This window comes from Miniopterus natalensis, chromosome 3 (genome assembly GCF_054644295.1).
Source record: "Miniopterus natalensis isolate mMinNat1 chromosome 3, mMinNat1.hap1, whole genome shotgun sequence".
Classification (NCBI taxonomy): Eukaryota; Metazoa; Chordata; class Mammalia; order Chiroptera; family Miniopteridae; genus Miniopterus; species Miniopterus natalensis.
Genome location: NC_142083.1, coordinates 89,353,523 through 89,372,256, shown reverse-complemented (window position 1 = coordinate 89,372,256; position 18,734 = coordinate 89,353,523).

Below are 18,734 nucleotides of genomic sequence, written 5' to 3'. Positions count from 1 at the left end.
ATTATGGCGCTTCTCTCACCGGAGTGTAAGAGCTTATTTTCCTGAGATGTCAGTGAGTTGTTTAACTGTTGTTTCTTCATGACATAGAAACGTGCCTGGCTCGAACAGAATAGGGTGGATGGATGGGTGGGTGGATGGATGGATAAAAAGGTGAGGATATTCAGAGGATGGGCCTACGCAGATGCTTCAGGAGTGCAATTTGATATCTGCTCTTAAGCCCAATCGGTAAACATGTGATTATAAAACAAGAGTTTAGGGCAAAGGGAGACTATCAGATTAAACCCACAAAGAGCAGAGAGCAAGCGTGCAGTCTGGGGTGGGGTGGGAGAGTATATACTTAATTTTTTTTTTTTTTGCTCAATATTTTAATCAAATAAAATAAATTAGTGAAAAGCTTTCCCATGATCTTACTGCCAAAATAAATTCTACTGGCTTTTTCAACGTAAAAATAACCCACAAGCAGATAATTCATAGGGAAAGGAAGAATTAAAATGAAAATTATAAATTTCCTTCTTGTTAATTTTCTCTACAAAGCTAACCACAGTAACTATATCTTGTGTGCTTACACCCATCCTTGGGGGAGCTTTCTATAATCAGCAAGTATACCCTGCCATGCTTTTTTTTTTATAAATTGGCGCCTACTCATCCACCACAAAGGGGTATCATCATTTAACTCTTCTTTCTCAAGGGAAGAGCCATGGTATCCCCTAATTTGTGGTAAATTATACAAGAAGACAGGGATGGCTTTTTTACGCCTAAGCCGTGCACATCAGATGAGGAAAGGGGAGAATCCAGGAATGTTGGACTCAGACACGATTTGAAGTTCTGTCTATTTTCTTGTTCTCAACGGGTGTCTTTAAAGTGGAAGAGACAGAAGAGGTTACGCCCTCCCGTCTCCCCCCTTTAAGGGTGATGTGCGATGCTCTTCTGTCCGGGAGCTGCAGGGTCTGACCCGCAGCTCGGCTGTCACTCCTGCTGGGACGAGGTGCCACTGGCTTGGCATGCCCTAATTCCACACCGTCGCCTGCTTCCACGGGTCAGATGTCAGCCCTGTTCAGTGTGGGCCGCAGACGCCGCTGAACAGGAGGGCGGGGCTGGATCTTTCTCTTAGTACAGGTGAGGCCGTAGTAGCAAGAGTGGCAAAAAATAATTTAGCACGTTTGTCACAACTGAACTGCTATGCCCGGCGTCTGTCTTTCAACAAGCCCGTGTGATATTTGCCATTATTATAAATAAAAATACAAAGTCCAAGAGCATGTAGCACGTTTCGGGTATCTTCTTTTTCTTCATAGTGCAATGGGGGAAATAGCTTCTCTTTTAAATTTGAGATAGAAAGATACAGTCACATACCTGTAGGTATAGAGATTTACATATAGATGCAGACATATGCCATTTTTTCTTCTTCAGAATAAAATGTGGCTGGTCTTACAAAATCTCAGCCTAAATACGTGGTACTGAGGGGTGTATGTATGTAAACACAAATTTTCCATTAACACGGCTCCTTCTCGCAGATGTCACTCCTGGTTCTTTATGGGTTAACTCATTTGGAAGTCACTGCTCTCCACTGTAGCCACATTGCAAGCCTGGAAACCCATTTCTTAAGCATTACATTATCTTGATATAAGATAATTAATTTTTAGAATAATACATGTATGCAGCACCCAATGCAAACATATAATCAATATAAGGGTTTACTGTGAAATGTCTCCTTCCACCCCCTCCCCAGCATCTCAGTTCTGCTCCCCAGAGGTTCCTCTCTTACCACTTTTGTGCTTCATTCCAGAGATAGTCAATTAATATACACACATGTTTGCGTAAATACTAGCATGGGGTTGCATTATATTCAAACCAAGTCCAGGGTGATGGCAAAATTACTTCATTAAAGACAAAAGACACAGAAAGGAATACTTGTCTTATAGAATTTATTAGATATAAATGTTATTAGATAAAAATATTAGAAGCATAGGGTGGACCCATGAATGTGGTGGTATTTCTCCTAAGTACGTATTACTTCATTTACAGCAAGCAAAATACTACCATCACAGGCTTGGAGGTGTGGAAAGAAACATAGATCTGACTGTGCGTCTCACCAGCTGTGCCAAGTTCTTAGCTCCTATGAACCTCACACTCCTCCTCTGCTGATGAGGAGAATGTTCCTGTCCGTGATTTATACAAAAGGTCAATAAGAGAAGTTAAAGGACCTGGCGGGTCGTAAATAATCAATGACAGTGATTTTCTTATTTCCCTCTTCGCCTCCCTATATTATAATTTACTGGGACTACTCCTCAAGCAATAACATCTTTTTATGCTCTATTTGGCTTAATTTGCGAGAGAGAGACAGAGAGGGAGAGAATTATGTAATTCAAGAGCGTAGTTTATCCTTGCTAGTGAACGTGGCCTCTGCTCACCTCTTTGGGTTTCCTAGTGCACTTCACGATGAAGATCATCTAGTCGCACCTCTAACGCTTGACTGTGAAAGGCGGGTTTTCCCTTCAGGCTAACTTAGCGTGGTTTGACAGTGCCCAGTGTTAGAAGGTGAACAGCCAGTCCTAGCCTCCTGGCTCTTGAGTCAGGCTCCCTAGCTTCCTTATTACTTGTGTGACTTTGGGCAAGTTATAATGTTTTGCTTTTCCAGTCCTTAATATTCACATCTGTCAAATGGGCATATAGTAGAAATGAACTCCTAGGATTTCTGGGGAGCATTAGGAGAGGTGATGAATGCACAGCACTTAGCAAGGGGGTTCTGATCATTTGGCTCAGTGAACATTCTTGGCGTATCAGCTGTTAGTGTCAGTGCTGTTTAGTCAGCCAGACCCAGGCGTCCATTTCCTCCCATCTATCCATCCATTGATGGAGTGCCTGTGCTGTTCTGGGCCCCACTGCTGAGCCACTGTCTTCTTCTGCGATTCTTGCATGTCCTAGGCTTGTACTCAAATAATTTCCACATTATCCAGGTGTTTGCAACAGGGAGAGGTTGTTTACTAAGTTAGGAGTCCTTTGAGAGTTTATATGAGCTTACAAAGGACAGGTGGGTGTCTCCTTAATGACCACGGGCTCCTCTCAAGAGGTTGGGTTTCATGCAGAGACCCAGGAGGGGTATCTCTTTTCCTTCTGCCATTTTCTGTTGGGTCACAGGAACTTGGGAGGGGGACTACTCAGCAGAAAAAAGGAAAAGCAGGCGATCCCACTTTCTGTGCTTGGTGGGACCACTGATTCATAGCTTTGGAGGATCGCCCATGGATGAGCATTCTGGTAGAGAGATATGGCTATGATCATGTTTCTGGATTCTAGCCCTTGGTTATAATCCTGGCTTGACTTGGTCCTGAGTGACCTTGGACAAGCAATTAAACCTATTTGGGTCTCAGTTTCCCCATATAAAAATGAGCATTGGATTGTTCTAAGGCACTGACGCAGGTGATTTAGCTCCTGAAACCTACCAACGTCTATAAATTCTGGTGATGGCTTGTAGTTATGATGTAGCATTTATTGAGCGCTCAGTATACAGCAGGAATAGAATTGAGAACTTCACACCAGAGAGGCAGCTGCCTTGGAGGAACTCATCAAAGAGGCCCTGGAGTCAGAGTATTTGAGTTAGAATCGTCACCCAGGCAATTAGAAGCCGTGATCTTAATCAACCTTCGTCAGCCTTTTCCTCAGATCCTTGTCCGTAACGTGTGAGACTTCAATGAGATTGTGTATCTAAAACACACAGGAAAATGCCTGACACGTGCGGAACACTTAACAAATGTGGATTGCCCTCGTCGTAGGTAACCGTCGCCCCTGAGACAGCGCTGCCCGCGGAGCAGCTGAGCAAGCTGCCGAGGCTCACGCCGCTCATAGGCAGGGAGCGAGCTGAGTCCACTTTGTCAGCTCCTTGCAGGAGTCTGGGCTACACAAGCAACATCCTGAAAACGAAGTCTTCTTCATCCCCACAGGATCACGATGCCCAGTTGTCCCCAGAAATGCCGCCTTTGGGTCACATTCTATAAACTTCCCAAAATTAAATCCCTCACTTCATTTTCCTGGAAAGGCCCCTCCGAAGCATCGCTCGGTACCCCTTCAAATCTGCGCCGCGGAGGCGAGGGGATGTTGGTAGGATTTGGCCTCCCTACACAATCCCTGCAAAGATGTATGAGGCTGCATACAAATTGCATTGAATTCGGCCGGCCATGGGCTAGCATTGCTTTTGTGCTGAATATCACTGAAAAGTATGAAATGGAGATTACATTTTTCAATTCGGGCTTTTTTCCCCAAAGCTCTGCAGAGATGCGCTCATTCCCATCCATCAGGGCAGAATTGCATTGGTGTGGAGTCTCAGATTCTCCTTCTTTTGCTGCGAAATGTCTCGGGCACTTGCTGTCAGGCTGCCGCAGTGGGGAGCGCTCTCCTAAAAGAGCTAGTTTCTTTATTCCCCTTTAGCCAGATCTCGGCCTTTTCCCTACTACCTTTTGTTCATAAGATCTATCACCCATGAGGATCACAAAACCAAGCACCAAAAAAATGGCATTCTTATGGATGATGAAATTGGTGTATCTGTCTCTTGGGTTGTTTAGAGCCAAAATAAGACATTGATGCAAATGTGGTTCATCCACCGACAATGAAAAACATGCTTATTACTTCTTCCTGAAATACATATATTCATACCAGCTATTTCAGTCCCTCTCCCCAAACAGCCCTAAATCATTGTCAGTGCCTCAGCTCCAGCTTGGGTCTATGAGATGAGTGTTTACTGGTGGGGGCAGGAGGGCGGTTATACATCTGGCTTTTGCATTAGCATCAGCTTCAATATTTCAACAGCCCGTTCTCCCCACGTTCTGTGCCTCTTCCCCCTGCCCCCTGAACGTGATTGCCTGGCTGACTCCCCAAAGAGGGAATGTGCTAAGTGAACTTGACAGATTCCAGGCTGGCTCCATATGGCAAGGCCTGAGTTCCATGTTCCTGGGATCCCCAAGCTGCTCTCACCTTATTAAGATGGCAGTAAGTACATGCAAGTCAAGTTCACTGCTTCGGTTTTAATTCCTTGGGCCCCGGAGACCGGCCTCAGACTTCAAGGTGGAATTGGATGCAGCATCCTCCACTGCTAATTTGACCTTTCTTTCCTTCTCAAACACACGGCTGGGAGGAAGGTAGGTAAAATGTGGGCCCAGAACTCAGAAAAAAAGTTAGGGGAATGTGAGGTGAGGTTAGAGGGTTTCCTTAGGGCTGCCAGCTGTGAGTCTAACAAATGCATCTCAACATTAGGTCCTTGTTTATTGCTGGATCTGTACTGTCTGAACCGTTTGGACTCCCACACAGAACTGAGACTTGGGCTTCGATGTATAAGTGTATAATTTTCACTTCTCCCTCTCCCCACGTGGTTTCGAAGACATGGTGAAAATTAACCCCAAATCAAAATAAGTCGCATTTCAAATAGATGAGCAACTTGATGAAATAATAGGGGTTTGTTAGAATGAGTCTGTCCAAGAGAATTCTTTGATATTTTTTCACTTTACCCAGGATATGTAGAAAGTTTTTCTGCCTTGACGTAACAGTTTTCCGTATTCTGAGAGCATGGCCATTGTGTAGCGTGGAGAAGAGAACCCTAAGAAGAAAGAGGACCGTCTTATTCACGTAGCCAAAAAGGGCAGAAATAGGAGGAGGAATGGGGTGCACTCCAGGTGGCTCAAGGGGGAAATCTATCCAAGGAAAGGCTCTTCTTGGGGAGAGGGGGTGGGGAAGAGGGAGAGGTTGGATTCTGAACTGGCCTGGCTACTGGAGCTGTCCAGCTGGAGAAGGTGCTGAACTGTTCATGGTGGGGGTGGTGTGTGCCGTGGATTCGGAGGGGAAGGCCCTGCTCTGATGTCTAAAGTTCCTTCCAGCCCTGAGGTTCCCGGGCTCGTGGCATGGGCACACCCACTGTGAGATGATTTCCAATGCAAGCTGAATCGATCCTAGTTATAAATGATTCAGGTGATTTCAGAAGCCATTCTGCCAGCTTTTCACTAAAAGCAACAAAAACCTCAAACTCTGAATTTGGGGAATTGAATCAGTTTGTGTTTCTCTTTGCTAAAAGTAACCAAAAACTGGCTACCAGTGAGTGGCTTAAATGAAAATCACATTGTTGTTTATTTAACATAGTCTTAAAGTAAGTTGCTTAGAGTTGGTTAATCGGCCTAGTGCCATCCTTAAAACTCGGGTTCTTGACGTTCTGTTATTGCCACTCACATATGTTGGCACTGAGCCCTTACATCTCACGGTCACGGGATACTTGCTAAAGCTTTGGACATCACGTCCTCATATCCATGTTTGAAGCGTTAGAGAACAGGAATAAAGCTCTTAATTTTTGCAAGTGTGTATCTTCAGGAAAACTATCAAGGAGACATCAAGTTACACCTATTTTTTTTGCCAGAATTGGGTGACATACATGCAAAATGTAACCGGGTGGCCCTGATCATTTTATATCAATCATTATTCATTCCCTAGAGCTGGGTAAGTGGACCCACCCTCTTTGAGACCCGATAGAATCTGTACCTAAATAAACTGAATTTCTATTAGTGCTTTAACAGTGAGGCGGATGCTGGGTAGTTAGCAATTATCATCTGCCCAAAAGATCCATCCAGTATATATGGCACAGAGCGCTTCTTAACAGAAAAAAGATTTTCAATCAATACTCTCCTAAGATTCATACGCTCAGACCTTGACTTCTGTGCCCAGGGGACAAGATCTAGTCTTCTCCTTCATGTGGATGTGGAGGAGACATTCTTTAATATTTTCAGACGCTTGGGATTTCCTTTTTCAAAAATGGTAATGACTTTCTCCTGGGGCTTGAAGTTGTTGACGGAGCAGGTAATCAGGATAATGAAGCTATCATTTTAATGTTCTGAATGCTGGTTATGAGCCAAATATTGTGAAAATATTTTACATATATTTATTATTAATTTAATCATTGCAACTGCTTTATTTCTTGAGGAATGAGGGTTAGGGGTTACTGTTATACCTAATGTCTCAGTGAAGTTAAACCTGAGCTAAAGATGGTTGGTCTTAAACCCAGTCCACTTTGCTGCTCTGGTTACTACCCTCGTAACTATCCTCTTGCTCATATAGACACTTGGAAACGGGGATTGGGAGGACGGGCTTGCCCGGCGGTGGCGTCCTGTTGGTAGGAAGTGAGAGGGCCCTCTGAGTCTCAGCTTCAGAATTTAAAGTTAATATCTTTGCCCGTCTGTAAATGTCTTCCAGGCTCACACGTGGAGATAGCTGCCACCAGACTTCTCTCGTGGAATCTTCAGTTATGGGGTTGACAACCTCAGTCCCAAGTTCCTGTCCAAATAACCCCTCGCTTTAATTTCCCCTGTGCTTCTGGGCATCTCATCTCTTTAGCCCCGCTTAACTTGTCCACTTATAGGGGCTGCATGTTTATAAATGTAATAACCTCTGATGTATAGTCAGGTGGCACATGTGGAGGAGACCTTCGGCAAGGTTGGTGGGGAGAAATGCTTACCAAGAGTAAAGCTTAATATTTTCAGGATTCTATTTTTTAGGGAAAGCGATGACTGTTATTTATGTGTGTATTTATTCCTAAACTTAGCAATGGATTCGGCATCTCTTATGGACCCCTTTTGCCGTGCCTTAGGAATAGAGTCTCCAACTACACAAGACACAGTTTTCCATCTGTCCAGAATCTACTAGCCAAGAATAAAAGGCCAGGGGCTGTTCAGAGCAGCATGGAATGGCAGGTGCTAGGATAGAAGTAGGATTGGACACTCAACACTGTTGAGGTAAAGGGAAATGAGAACCAGGGGAGGCTGTTTAGAGAAAGGTTTAATTAAGTGGAGCCTTGGAATTGAGGAGCGTATCAGTTTGATTGACAATGGGAGCAGAGAACGATAACGTATTTCCCAGGTGGGCGTTATGTGAGGAAATGTAGGGAGTGGGGAGTAATGCGGCTGCGCTGCTTTTGTCCACACGGTTGGAATGAGAGACAGGGATGTGTGGAAGTAGTGGCCTGGACACGTGGGCATGGGAAACGATGGAATCCCTTTGGCTCCTCTTCAAGGGTCATTTGATTTGAGGTCTAAATGTCAACGTCAAGGATAAGGAAGGGGGATTGGCGGATGGTGTGTTGTCTTGGGGTTGCTACGTTATGACTGAGCTGGATTTCAAAACTGACCAACTGCATGAATGGGGGCCAGTGTCGCCAAGTCTCTGAGCCTCAGCTTCATCATCTATAAAGTGGGGCTATGCAAAAGGGTTTGCTCTCAGTTATTGTTGTATTTGTTTCTGTCCTACTTGCTAAATAAGTGGATCCCGTGTAAATGCCAAAGATGTCCTAGGGATTTTCAAAACCTGTGCCTGGCTCCCCATTCCTGGAACCAATTCCTTGAACTAGCTCCATGTTGCTCTCAGTGGTCTAATCTGCTAACTTAGTGAGCAAAGGTGAAGGACACCATCATTTCCTTGGCTTCTGATACTCCAGGCGTTGCATTCACCTCTTCACACAGGCTCTCTCACCTGAACCCCACGGCCACTGCGGAGAAGTAGAAGAGATCATTTGGTTATCCCCAATTCTAAGACAGGGAAGGGATGTGACAGGCACGACCTCACCCAGGGAGTAGCAGAAAAGTTCATTCAAGACCAGGTATTTGACTTTACAATGTTCGCTCTTTCTCTGACCTGCCCCTGCCCCAGGGCACTTGAGCGGTTCTTGAGCCAGTATCTCCAGGAAGGGACTCGGGCACCTTCTCACTTTTGGGTGAAGACAGCCAGGCAGCCTGAGGTGTGCAATACAAAACCATCCTTGTGCAGCTGATCCTAGCTGATGGATGAGAGGATGTGGCTCTGCTCTCCGCTCTCCACCTCGGGTCTAGCCTGTGCAGGTAATTGCAGCTGGAAATTGTTCCTTTAGTGTCATATGGCGTCAACTCCACCTTCTATCCCTCATGCCTGATGTTTAGCAGAGCTCTGTGTTATAAGTATATGCTAGAACAGCCCTCACTTTTATAATAGACATTTTCAGCTTAAATATTGGGTTTTATCTGAGTTTTTGCCTCTCCTCAATTTGTTCCAGCAGAGCTTGATTAAACCTATAGGGAAAATGCAGAAGTCGGGCGCATAGTCAGAAGTAAGGCTCATGTGTAAATACCAGCTGCAGCCTGATATTGTTTCCTTAATGACCGTGCTCAGAAAACACAGGCCTTTGGCTTGAACCCTCCATTCAAGCTATCCATTGTCACCTTCTCAAGGAAAGGTGTAACATTTTGGGTCTTTGACTACTTGTGAAGGCTTTGTGTCTTGGGAGGGCCACACAAACTCCCTGAGTTTTAGTTTCTGAGTTGCCAGTGGTGATATTTGTCTTGCCCTGTCTATCACACTGGGACTTTTTGGTGCATGAGCGATGTGAAATCCAGTCCTCTTACTGTGTTTTCTGTGGATCTCAGTTTCCCCATCTGCAAACTGGGGCTAATCATACCACCTTTTTGTACTGTTTAGAGGATTAAGGGAGATAATGCTTAGTAGGTACACATAGTAGATACTCAGCAAACCCACAAACAAGAAAGTAAAGGCATTAGTTTTTAGTTTTTTGGGGGGGAAATAAATGTGATACGAGCATTAGTTCTTTGCTCTAATGATCACCAGCTCAGTATTTTTTTTTATTTATTTTTTTTACTCCTATGCTGTTTACTTCTTGAAAGCTATAAGCCCTGTTTTCATCGCCCTGCTCCTTTCAAGCACAGACTTATTTCCAGTTGTGGATTCCCTCTTGCCTGAGGCCTTGGTGCTGTCTGAGCAGATTCAGTGCTGAGCTGAGTGTGAAGCCAGAAGCACAGGCGACTTTCTGCTGCTGAGAAATCCTCTCTCCTCCGAGGGCACAAGCTTCCTGCAAAGGGTGTGGGAAACCATTTGTGAGACGTCCTAATTAATGATCTGCTGGGTCTCAGCACTTATGGAGGAAGCAGAAAGCCCCCCGGAACTGGAGTAGCCTCTTGGATAAGAGTTGTCCTCCTGGGGCTGCATGTCCCCCTGGGGAAGGAGCAGATCTCAGGAGGGGCAGGGGGAGAGGCAGGAGGCTCCCATTCCCTCTGCAGCTTTCAGGGCTGTAACCCATTTGCTTCCCACCATGATGATAAAGTGATATGGACAAACTCTGGCCTTTGAGACAAAAGCTCTTGGACTTGGATTCTGCCTCTGCCTCTTACTCCTTGTGACACCTGGGCATGTTACTTCACTCTCAGAGCCTCAGTTTTGCCCAGCTGTAAAATGGAGTTATGCCACCTACTCTGCAAGGCTATTTGGACTAGAAATTATGTAATAACTTGAACAAATGTAGCTTCAAAATTTCTAGGGGTAAAATATTAAACAAGGTAACTCCCCATCTTTAGTTTCATGGATAGTGGAAGTGATATTATCTATATAACAGGAAGACTTGTGGATATTTCTGTAGATATTTCTATAGAATCTATGCACATAATTCTAGAGATATTAGCTATAAAGTGCTACCGAATTATACAGATATATATATAAACATATATAATAAAAATTATTCTTTTTTGGTAAACTATTGAGATGCCTTTTAATGTAAGTTACTGTTTTTCAGTGAGCCAACAAGAATCCATATACCTTAGTTTGGTCCTGCTTGTTGCTGGGCTATTTTGGGTATTAACTTACCCATCCCACCAACTGCCCCCAAAGAACCATAGGCAGTTAAACCCCTGGATGAAATCCTGTATACAGCAATAGCTGAAAATACCCCCTATTGAAAGTAATTTGCTATTCCTGTCTCAACCTCATAAGAATGCTTTGACCATTAGATGAAATAGAGCTTGTAAGTTAAACATCACAGTGTCTTCACATATCAGGAACCCATAATGGTCACAGTAGCAACAAGCCCTCCTGCTTTATGATAATAACAATGATACTTTATAACATCTACCCCTAGTGTACATGATCAGGGGACAGTGCTGGTGCATTTTAGGAGCCCCAAAGATGTCAGCTGCAATAGTCCTTAAGCCCATCTTTTCAGCAGCCTGTCCAGGTGCATCAGATAGGGCTGCAGGCCCGCCTCACAGGTGAGGAATCTGTGGCTCCGCGAGGCTTGTTCAGTGGACACAGCTAATACTGACGGTGGCTTCAGGGCCAACAGTAACCTTATTCTTGCCCTTCTCCTTGTACCTCCCCAACCGCGGGGTTTGTTTTGAGAAACAATCATTATAGACAGTGCTGAGCCCTATTACGGTGCTGACATTGTGAGGTGTATAAATGTCAAATCACTGTGCTGTGTGCCTGAAACTAAAATAACATGGTATGTCAACTATACTTTAATTTAAAAAATTGAAATAAAAAATTTCAAATCTTAAAAAAAAACAATGCTGAGCCCCAGGGACACAAATTCTGTATCTGCTTCACTGGAAAGTCAGGAGGGAGAAGATGCAGGGACAGGCACCGATGTCAGGGAGCAGTGCCCATCCTGGGGTTGGAGCCCACGATGAGGAAGGCAGTTTCCTCCCTGAGTGTACTTGCTTATGTTCTTGGATGTGCTGGTAAGCCCCTGCCTGCCCACCTCTCTGCAAACGAGCCCTCCCAGGTGCTCGGGATGCTCTGTCCCCAAATCCTGGACTCCAAGCACAGGAGAGGGGCTTGGCTGTTGCAGATGCAGGAATTGAGAGGGGGATTGCTTTGGCCTGTAAGGATCTCTTTGTGGACTTCATCCTGGGTTGGAAAAGGCCGTCACCTGGATATGAGATCTGACACTGTGTTTACCTCTATATGTTGGCTTGCCCAGGTCCTGAACCTGGGGCCCTTCACCTGCACCACGGTGGGAGGAAAAGGAAGCCGCCCTTGTTCTAAGAACGCTACGCTGCTAGTCACCCTCCCCGAGGGAGTGGAATGACTCCCTCCAAGTGAAACAGGGCTATGTTGTCGCTCCAGATGGTCAGTGCACAGCACTTACTAATCAGCTACTATGTGTCCATGGGCATAGGCTTGCCAGACTATTTTGGGTTCCTATGGGCTCTGCGAGAAACTGGAAGTCAAACAGGGCAACCTTGGGTTATTGATCCAGAGCATTGGTATGAGAACCTGGCAGTCCGAGCTTTGTGCCCCAGCTCAACCTGTGGAACCTGTGGGCTTGGACCAGTTATTTATCTTCCATGAGCTTCATTTCCCTCATCTGTAGAAGGGGGACAGGAATGTGTATCTCGTGAACTTCTTGTGAAAATAAAAGCATGTTACATTAGACAAGCACTAGTATGGTGCCTTGGGCCTAATAAGCATTCCATAGGGTGTAGACATTGTGTCCCATCATTTACATCCAGGCCCTGCCCATGACGCTGACTGCCATCTGCTCATGCACTTCCTGGGTTAGGGGTATAGAAGGACAGTGGTCTTGTTGGCATGACTGACGTTAGAGCATTTGTTTAGTGTCTTACAGGTTGGGAAATGTTGCTATTTCAAAGGTGTTTTTCCTGGAGTTTGGTATAAGCCCCACTACCCAGGAAAACAGGTTACCGAGGCCAAATGGTTGTGTAGACAGTGTTAAGAAGTAGGCCTGGGAATGATTAAAATAATTGCTTTTCAACCCGAGAGATTCTTCTTTAGCTGGTCGGTAGGGTTAACGTTTGATGAATCTTGGTAACTGCATGCCATCTTATAGGCCTTTGCAGCTACAGCGAGGATGTAGAATAGTTCCCCCACCCTAAAGGGTTTCCTTATGCCATTGTAATCTATTCCACCCTGGCAAACACTGCTCCGCTGTCCCTCCCCCTCGCTTTGAATTTCATCTAAACGGAATCATACTGTGCATAGCCTCTCGTGTTCGGCTTCCTTCACTTAGCACACTGGTTTTGAGACTCATCTGTTGTGTCATGTATATTAGCATACTGTTCCCTGAAATGTTGAGTAGTATGTCATGGTGGGAGTGGGCCATGATTTGTTTACCCATTCATCAGCTAATGGGCTTTTTTTTTTTTTTTAGTTTGTGACTATCCTAAATGCTCTGAAATTCGAGCACACATCTCTGGGTGGACACATGTTTTCATTTATCTCGGGTAAATCCTCAGAAATGGACTTGCTGGGTAACGTTACAGGGCACTGCTCTGTTGTTTTCGAAAGTGGCTGTTCTGCGTTCCGGCAGCATGTGGCATGTTTTTTAACAACTCTCAGGTATCCCTAATATAGATCCAGCACAGGGACCCTCTGGCCTCTGCTCCCTCTGGTTTAATAGCCACCTTTGGCCTCAGATTAATACGACTGACAAAGGAAACATTTATCCCAACTGATATTTTCTGACGCGCTCAAAACTATCGGGGAGTGAGATACTGTCTGGAGTCACACAGTTGAGTCACGCATTTTCATTTGTCTTGCGTATTAACATTTGTATGCGGGTTTGAGATCCCTAGCATTAAATCATCACTTTTTTAATAACAGAGGATCCGCCCTAGGTTTATAAAGAGACGCCTGGCTGGCTCAGGCGGGAAGGCGTTGCTGCTCACGGTAGACAGGCTCCTTAAGGAACAAAGGACAGGCGTGTTCTCGGCGTTGCACGCCGTGCCCACTGCGATCTGTTCTAGCTGTAATGACGGATTCTGCACACGTTTGCACGTGCACATAGCAGCGCACGCTCGCGTGTTGTTCCCCCTCGCCATTTTTCAAGGCAGACCACGCGGCGACTCTTTAATGGTTTGTCTTGCCACGCACCGCCGCTTGTACATTTCTGGGAGACATTCTCCCGTCTTCTGCGCTTTGCCTTGTACTTTCATTTCCTTCTTGCTGAATTACAAATGGATTAACATACTTAATAGGTTTTCCTCGAATCCGACTAGATGCTTCAGCCACCCGCACGGGCTTTTTATATATACTTGGGAATGAGGTGAATGAACTGAGGATGTGGCCTTTGTCTTGGGGTGAAGCAGCTCTCAACCCCTAAGTGGGGTGTCCCCGCTTCCCCAGACAAGCAATTATAAAAAGAGGTTTTAAATAGATAGAAGACTAGTCTCTGTTTGCCGGTGTCTGATAGCTACTTTTTCATTTTGTGAACATTTAATCCCTGGACTGTGGTTCCCCAAATCAGTTTGGGTCTCAGCGTATGGACAATCAATAACAAGTGTCAGCAAACTATAGCCTATGGGCCAAACCTGGCCTGCCACCTGCTTGTGTAAATAAAGTTTTATTGACACACAGCCACACCCATCATTTACTTGTCGCCCATGGTGCTTTCTAGCTACAAGGGCAGACTTGACTAGTTGCCACAGAGATGATATACATGCTTGGCAAAGCTGAAAGTGTTTCCTAGTTGGCTCTTTACAGAAAGCGTTCACCAACCTCTGCTCTGTGGGATCACTTGATGTGTCTGCAAATTCATGGAACTGTCTGTGGGGCGTCATGTGAATCTCCTTTGTGTGGGCACTTCATATCTAACCAATTAATCTTACCATGGGCTGGTCATTTAAGTTCTCTGAGTTCCATGTCCTCCACATCCATAAATTGAGCATAACGTCAGCATCTCCCCTGTAGAGCTGTTTGAGGATTTGAGGGGAAACGGGTGAACTGGACTCCTGGTGCGCATGGTGTCCAGTTCACATAAGACCAGTTCATTGCATGGCAGCCAGGCCTGATACTAATGTGTAAGGCATTTGCCGTGTTCTGGGTAGTATCCCCTGCTACTATGGAGCAGAGGCTAAGAAATAAACCATTAATTTGAGGCCTAGGAGATTGGCCAGACATCCAGGACTGTTCCTAAGAGAAAAGCTGGGCAAGAGTCAAGATTCCAACATCCAGGTGCCTGGCCACCCTGCAGCTTCATTCTGCGTCCTCCCTGATGCTCCTGTCATTCCAAACACAGTCCCTGCTTCACGGCATTGACCTCGCAGTTCCCTGTGCCCTGTTTTCCCCAGGACATCACAAGGCTTACTCCTTTCCTGACTCCTTTATCTGGGATTGCAGCCCCATCACTCTGTAGCTCCATGCCCTTGTCCTGGTCAAATAAGTAGGTCGTCATATTATCTGACTATGTGTTTATGTGTCCATTTCCTGTGTCCTACACCACGAGCACTCCCCAAGCAGTGGAGGAATCTATCTTGTCCTATGCCCAGCACAGAGACTTGTGCCTGGCATGAAATAGCAGATCGATAAATATTGGTCGAATCATTGAATGAATGGATGAACGTTCCTGATAGTGAGGTTTACTTCAGGGCTATAGGATTCTCACCTGTCATCTCTCCCTCCCTCCCCCTTTCCATGCACAAAGACAAACAGCACCCACTCCCAGTGCCATGCGCATCCAGGTGCAAACACTCTCCCAGACTAGATGCCACACACACAAACACTTATATGCACTCACCACTCAGAGAAGCCAAGAGCCCCTTCAGCGAGATCCGGAACAGCTTTCCCGGAGAGGTCCTGGGTGGAAAAAAGCTGCAGCTTAATGAAGGCCATTTATCAGTCAATCTCAGTTCCAAGGAAAAGCAAATCTTTATTACCAGCATCTGATAATTTGTTTGGGGATTCCCACCATTTGGAATGGATTTTTTTTTTTTTCACAGCCTCTTTTCTAATTAACTCAGGAGCCTAGATTAAGGAGGCTGGCCTTGGGAATGGAGGGGCACCTGGGCCGGAAGCGAGCACGGGAGGTGATGTTTAATTAAAGCGAAGCTGTGCGAGGCAAGGCACCTGAGCAGGCGGCGGTGCTAATCCCCTCGCCTTGCTCCGGTGTCCCCACATGATTGTGATTGATGAGCTGGTCCCCTTACATCTCTATCGGCAGCGGGTGCTCCTACCCGCAGGCGGAGGGGCCCGGCTCTCTCAGCACCTGCACCTGGCCTGGTGGACTTCGGAGTGGCGGGGGGCTGGCTGTGCAGCCCCACAGCCTCTCGCTGCTTTCCCTCCTATTTCTCCCTCTTCTTTATATTATAGGTAGGTAGGTAGGTAAATTAAGATAGATGATGATAGATAGATAGATAGATAGATAGATAGATAGATAGATATAGATAGACAGACAGACAGACATGTGTGTATATATCTCTATATAGCTCTGTATCTATCTCTATGTCTGTCTATTTATCTAAAATCTGGCTGCCAATCTCAGATTCTCTATCTCTCCATGTGTCTCTTTGTCTGTGTCTCTCTGTCCAACTTCCTCTGTCTGTCTCTGCCTTACTTTTTGTCCTTCTGTCTCCTGAGGCTGCCCTATGAGGTAATATTAGGGAGCCTCTGGCTGAAATCTTTTTATGCAGGCAGCATTAATGTTTGAGTAATTCAGAAGCTACCTTTGGTTAAGCATCTATTAAATGCCAGGAACTGCCTGAGGTACCTTTGGATAATTATTTAATTTTTGTTCCTATAACAGCTCACGTTGGTTAATCTCTCAGTGTGTGCCAGGTCCTAATGCTGAGCACTTTTTGTACCTTATCCATCTAATCTTGAAAATGATCCTTTGTAGTAGCTACTCTCACTAGTCCCACTATATAGATGAAAAAACTGAGGCTTTGAGAAAAAATTATGTGTGATTTTATTCCACACTTTATTACACCAAGATAGGACCTTATTTCTGACTTTTAATGATACATACATAGTGGTTTAAGGTAAAACGAATTATGCAAGAGCTTGAAGAGTGAAATTCTTAGGATCTTACTCCAGGTGCATCTCTCCCCCCAGATGCTCCTTTGAGTAGACCAGAAGGTGGGTCTGTGTCTTCCAATGTTTCTCTGTTTTCTCTCCACTTTTAAATCTGGGTCCCCATTCTGTTTACTGAGCCTCCCTGCCACGTGGCCAAGGGGCTGGCTTCTGAATACAGGAGGCTGCAGAACTTCTGTCCGTCGTCTGAGCCAGAATAAATTGGCAGAAATGTCTGATTTCACTTTTTCTCCTACTGCAAGGCAGATGCTTTTCTCATTACTGAGAAAGAATGACACTTTGTCTCTCCAAGAGCTCAGACGTTCATAATAATCGCCGTGCACTTTCCGATCCCGGAGCCACCGGCCCCGATGGGCTGGGGAGGCTGCGCTCTGTCCGCGGTGAGATTAGGGGACAGTGTCTATTAGAACTCGAAGCCCCTCCCCGGGGTGGACTGTCCTATGATTCCAGTCTCCCCGTGTGCAGTTCAAGTTCTTTTTGCCAGCCAGGCTGCCTCCTTAATTGGAGGGGCTGAGTTCGGCAGGGGAAGGAATGGATAATGAACCCTCACTATCCATTTTTATCTGTCAACGGCGGAGAATTAAAATAAATTAAACTATGACATTTTCAACTTCCAAATTAACTTGGGTTAGCAAATTCTGCTTTGAGGAAAGAACTGTGAGCAAAACTCAGTTTGAAATCATGGTCCGAAGTAGTTCACAAGTCCGCATAGGAATCTGGTTGAAGATAGAGTTTTTGTTTTTTTAATTGAATTTATTGGGGTGACATTGGTGAATAAAATCATGTAGGTTTCAGGTGTACAATTCTAGAATACATTATCTGTATATTGTATTGTGAGTTTACCGCCCCAAGATAGAGTTTCGATAGCCTTCAGTAAACCAGAATCATGCATGATCTTTTAGCTGGTAAAAGGAGCTTTGGTATGTCCCAAAGAAAGGAGGCCTTAGTAAATATAATCAAACCCCACCTTCAGGCAGAGGCAGCCCCTCCTTCTATTTTCGGATTGTTTCTTTCTGACACCAGGCATCTTACTATCCTGAGAACCCACGCAAACTTAGACCATCTCAGTACTTTTTCTTTCTTGTGGCGGTGGCCTACAAAAGAATACTGTAAATCTCCAGATCATCACACCTTTGGAAAAATCTAAGAATAGACTGCTGAGCTGCTTTAATAGACTGAAAATAAAATGTACTGGAGGGTTCAAAGATTCAACATGCTTAGTTGAATTGCTCTGCTGTCATTGGCCTAGAGATGCCCGAACGGGGGGTTCTGAGCAGACCAAGAAGCAGCCCCATTCCCCATCTCCCCTGCCCTCCCTCCAGATATGAAATTAAATAGTCAGCCCTTTCACTGTAACAAGACATTCAAATCATTAGGTGTGTTCTGAAGTCTTTTCCTAAGCCACCTTCGCTTCACCGGTAACACCACCACCCTTTTTTCTTAAGTCTCATCTAGTCTACCGCTCCTTGCCTGGGACCATTTGGTTGACTCCAAATCTTTTCCTTCAGCTTTGCTACAACTTGTCATCCCGCACATGGCCTTGACTTGACTTGATAGCCTCGGGAGGGGTTCTCCTTGGGTTTTACCTCAAGATGCATTCTCACGGAATGCGCCTCCAGTATAGATGCAGCCAGTGAGGGCTGGGACCAGACATACTGAACATCAGACAGGTGGTGTGGTCTCCCGGGTTTCCAGAATTCATTTGAGAGATAACATTAGCCTTCCTTCTTGACCTTTGGACTGGGGTCAAGGTAAGTTTTTAAGTGGCCTTGGTCTCTATCTAATTTTTTTGCTTTATGTAGTATTAGCACGCCTCGGTTGGACTCCATTATTCTTAACAGGTAACTTTATTATTACTATATTTGGGTCTGTGGTTCTCTAAGACCCTGGGCTTATTTCTTCCCTCCAAGTGACACATCCTAACAGGTAACAGTCTTACAGCCATCGTGTCTTTTCCATTCAAATTTTTATAAGAAATGGGATATGATTGTTTCTTATTTAGCAAAAGTTGCAGAAAGAATTGGGATTTCAGTAATTCACATTCAGAAGTTTTCTGATCAATCTTCTTCTCTAGCTAGTTGATTTTTTCCCCACCACTCTTTTGTGCATCTCTTCTTTGACACCCTCAC